The 5,000-nt window shown below is 40.6% G+C and overlaps 1 pseudogene; it reads left to right on the plus strand.

Annotated features, from left to right (window-relative positions):
* The window catches only part of LOC142921210 (28S ribosomal RNA), a 10,721-nt pseudogene that overhangs the window by 3,612 nt on the left and 2,109 nt on the right, over window positions 1-5,000 (plus strand).

Genomic DNA, 5,000 nt, shown 5'->3' on the forward strand with positions numbered 1-5,000 from the left:
CCGAACTTGTTGCACATTTTAACATCAAACACAGAGACATTCCTCTGGTGTTTAAGTGCGCTAAATGTGACAAAACCAACTCAAACCACCGATCGATTGCCTGTCATGCCCCCAAATGTGGGGGAATAAAGTTAACTGAGGAAAGCTTACCAATGGTCTGTGAATGTTGCCAGGCACGCTTTGCAACTCTAAGTGGCCTTTCGCAGCACAAGAGGCATGCTCACCCAGTCACCCGTAATGAGGAAAGGATTAAAGATGGTATAAAGGGTACCTCGCAGAGAGGGGTACACCGTAGCTGCTGGTCTTTGAAGGAAGTAGAACAACTGGCCCTTCTAGAGTTGCAGTTTCAGGGGAAAAAGAATATCAATAAGATCATTGCTGAAGCGCTTGGGACTAAGACCAACAAGCAAGTCTCTGACAAGAGACGGGACCTAAGTAAAAAGACAGGGGCCCCCATGTCAGACAGCTTACATTTTTCTTCTAGGCCTCTTGAGACATTGTCTCCCCCACCAAATGTAACAACGGGGACTTCATCCATACTCGCTCAAGCAGCTGAGCGGCTTACGAATGAGAATTCTGGGACCCTGGAAAAGCCTGCAATGGAGGCAATAAAGGCTTGGCTTAACGGCGAGGGCCAACATGATGCCCTCGTAGAAACTGCCACAGCATTGATGCTTTGTCCGATGAGATTGGTGAAAAACAAAGGCAAACGTTCAAAACCCGAGAACGACATTATTAAACCCAGGATATTACCCACACGATCTTGGATGAAGAAGAGAGCGGAAAAACGAGGAAGCTTCATGAAGCACCAGAAGCTCTTCTTTAAGAACCGCTCTCTTCTTGCGTCCTTAGTCCTGGATGGCACTGAACGTCATGAATGCCGAATCCCGAACGCAGATGTATATCGTTTTTACTGCGAAAAATGGGAGAAGGTGTTGCCATTCAATGGCCTGGGCCAATTTAAGTCATCAGGTGTTGCAAATAACGAATACTTTGAGCCCCTAATTTCGGTGGAGGAAGTTCAGACTGCCATACGGGCCATTAAACCAACGTCAGCAGCTGGGCCAGATGGCCTAACAAGGGCTGCAATCTGTGCTGCCGACCCCGAGGGTCGGACACTGACAGCCCTATTTAATGCATGGATGATTACAGGAATTATTCCCAAAGAGTTGAAAAAGAATAGGACGATTCTTATTCCTAAGGTTATGGATGATGAAAAGCTGAAAGAATTGGGGAACTGGAGACCAATAACGATCAGTTCAATGATTCTGAGATTATTTTCCAGAATAATGACTGCACGTCTTGCTCGTGCTTGTCCCTTAAACCCAAGGCAGCGTGGTTTTATAGCGGCATCTGGCTGCTCTGAAAATCTTAAGGTGCTACAGGACCTTATGAGACATGCTAAGAAATTGCACAGGCCGTTGGCTGTCATGTTTATCGACATAGCGAAAGCTTTTGACTCGGTTTCGCATGCTCATATTTTATGGGTGTTAAGGCACAAGAAAGTAGATGAACACGTGGTGGGCATCATCCAGAACGCCTACGATCGGTGTACGACCTCGTTCAAAAGCAATGGCGAGTCGACTCGAGAAATTAGCATACGTGTTGGTGTCAAACAGGTTGACCCCATGTCACCCCTGCTCTTCAATCTTGCCATGGACCCTTTGATATGCACCCTAGAGTCACACGGAGTTGGGTACTCCATTGATACCGACCACGTGACAGCTCTTGCGTTTGCTGATGATTTGGTGTTGGTGAGCGAATCTTGGGTTGGTATGGCCGCCAATCTAGCGATCTTGGAATCATTTTGTGGGCTATCGGGATTGGAGGTTCAGGCCAGAAAGTGCCAGGGCTTCATGATAAGCCCAACCAAAGATTCATATACGGTGAACAACTGCGACCCATGGACTATCAAAAATAAAGATGTCCATATGATCCAACCTGATGAATCAACGAAATACCTTGGTCTGAAAATTGGCCCTTGGACTGGCACTATACAGCCTGATCTACATTGTCAGCTAAAGACATGGATCTCGAAAATCGATGAGGCGCCTCTGAAGCCAACTCAGAAGGTTGAACTACTCAATGCCTATGCCCTACCCAGATTGTTATATCCTGCAGACCACTCGGACTGCAAGCAATCAACTCTCCGTGGGTTGGACCAAGAGATTAGAAAGGCGGTAAAAGGATGGCTCCACCTTCCCGCTTCAACTTGTGATGGACTGTTATATGCCAGAGCCCGAGACGGAGGCCTTGCCATCTTGAAACTGGAAAAAAACAATCCCTTCGGTTCAAGTTAGAAGGCTGCAACGTATAGCAAACTCGTCCGATGCTATCACCCGTAATATTGTGTCCTCGCAGGGTATGGAGGAAGAATACCGTAATTTGTGGGTACGAGCAGGGGGTGACAGTGATGCAATCCCAACATTCGTTCTCAGGGACTCGGTGTCAAAAGAACCTGTATATCCGAGACCCTGCGATTGGAGGGAGCATGAATTTCAGAGATGGTGCGAAAAGCCGGTTCAAGGAAGGGGCATTGTAAACTTTGCGCATGATAGAATCAGTAATGCTTGGTTGAGGCCATGGTGCGGCTTTAAACAATGCTTCTTTATCGCAGCACTACAACTAAGGGCAAATATTTACCCAACAAGAGAAAGCTTGAACAGAGGCAGAGATGGGGCCTTACGTTCCTGCAGGAAATGCTCTGCCAGACTCGAGTCCCTTTCGCACATTCTCGGTCAATGTCCTGCAGTACAGAAAGCAAGAATTGCGCGACATAACAAGATCAGTAACATTCTGGCAGACGAAGCGGCTAGATTGGGCTGGTCTGTATACAAAGAGCCACGGTTCATATCCGAGACGGGAGAGATGAGAAAGCCTGACCTCGTGTTTGCAAAAGATGAGGAGGCGGTTGTGATCGATGTCACCGTCCGTTTTGAGCTTTCAAAGAATACCTTGTCAGATGCTGCCTCGCACAAAGTTTCGTACTATACCCCTCTTGGTGATCAAGTCAAAGTGCTGACGAAGGCTAGCAAGGTCACATTCTTTGGATTCCCGGTTGGGGCAAGAGGAAAGTGGCCCCTTGAGAATAACGAGGTACTTACCTCCCTGGGCCTGACCAAACCCAGAACGACATCACTGGCCAAGATGATTTCCCGCAGAACGCTGCTTTTCTCTCTTGATATTCTGAGAATGTTCTGTGGAAATTATGCGGTCTATGAACAGTCATAGACAACCTCCGAAACAAATAATAGTTTTGTTTTAAGATGTCATTTGTTTTAGATTGATTTTGTTATTTTCGAAGGTGAAGTCGGTTTTTATTTCATTTTACTATTTTCCACAATTTAGATTGTTATTTTCCAAGACGGAGTCTTGGTTCTTTTTTTTATTGTTAGTTTTTTTTTTTTAACACGTCGTATTTGTTACTTTAGAGCTTAGAGGGGACTTTATTTTCGCCTTACTATTTTCTGCCTACAAAGAAGATTAAAAATAAGCTTTTTTCAAGATGGTTTTGTTATTTTCCAAGGTGAAGTCTTGGTATTCTTATTTTACTATTTTCCATAAAGAAGACCATTCTTTTAGATTTTGTTATTTTCCAAGACGAAGACTTGGTATTTTTATTATATTGCTATTTTTTACACGAAGCTTATTCAAGAGCACTTATATAGATTAGACTTTGTTATTTTAATTCTTTATTTTTGGACTACATCAGTTCGAGAGTCCTGTAACTTACTATTTTCTGCCTACAAAGAAGATTACAAATAAGCTTTATTTAAGATGTTTTAGATTAGATTTTGTTATTTTCCAAGGTGAAGTCTTGGTTTTTTTATTTTACTATTTTCCACAAAGAAGACTTTTCTTTTCTTTTAGACTTTGTTATTTTCCAAGACGAAGACTTGGTATTTTTTTGCTATTTTTTACAGGAAGCTTTATTCAAGAGCACTTATATAGATTAGACTTTGTTATTTTAATTCTTTATTTTTGCACTACATCAGTTCGAGAGAAGACTACAAACCAGCTTTATTTAAGATGTTTTAGATTAGATTTTGTTATTTTCCAAGGTGAAGTCTTGGTTTTTTATTTTACTATTTTCCACAAAGAAGACTTTTCTTTTAGATTTTGTTATTTTCCAAGACGAAGACTTGGTATTTTTTTATTGCTATTTTTTTACACGAAGCCTATTCAAGAGCACTTATATAGATTAGACTTTGTTATTTTAATTCTTTATTTTTGGACTACATCAGTTCGAGAGTCCTGTAACTTACTATTTTCTGCCTACAAAGAAGATTACAAATAAGCTTTATTTAAGATGTTTTAGATTAGATTTTGTTATTTTCCAAGGTGAAGTCTTGGTTTTTTTTATTTTACTATTTTCCACAAAGAAGACTTTTCTTTTCTTTTAGATTTTGTTATTTTCCAAGACGAAGACTTGTTTTTTTTTATATTGCTATTTTTTTTTACACTGCTTTATTCAAGAGCGCTTATATAGATTAGACTTTGTTATTTTAATTCTTTATTTTTGGAATACATCAGTTTGAGAGTCCTGTAACGTACTATTTTCTGCCTACAAAGAAGACTACAGACAAGCTTTATTTAAGATGTTTTAGATTAGATTTTGTTATTTTCCAAGGTGAAGACTTGGTTTTTTTATTTTACTATTTTCCACAAAGAAGATTTTTCTTTTAGATTTTGTTATTTTCCAAGACGAAGACTTGGTATTTTTTTTATTGCTAGTTTTTTTTATATGTTACTTCAGAGCATAGAGAGGACTTTATTTTTACCTTACTATTTTCTGCCTTCAAAGAAGATTAAAAATAAGCTTTATTCAACATTACTTATATAGATTAGACTTTGTTATTTTAATTCTTTATTTTTTGGAGTACATCAATTCGAGAATCTGGTAACTTACCGACTCTACTCCTTGTTGCCATTGATGCACGGCAGCAGGGATTCGATAATACACGGCATCCCAGTCAGGGACCAGCTTGATGATGCTGGAT

This window comes from Petromyzon marinus, unplaced genomic scaffold (genome assembly GCF_048934315.1).
Source record: "Petromyzon marinus isolate PM22_M1 ecotype Great Lakes invasive population unplaced genomic scaffold, UKy_Petmar_22M1.pri1.0 PM_G_Scaffold_8, whole genome shotgun sequence".
Taxonomy (NCBI): Eukaryota; Metazoa; Chordata; class Hyperoartia; order Petromyzontiformes; family Petromyzontidae; genus Petromyzon; species Petromyzon marinus.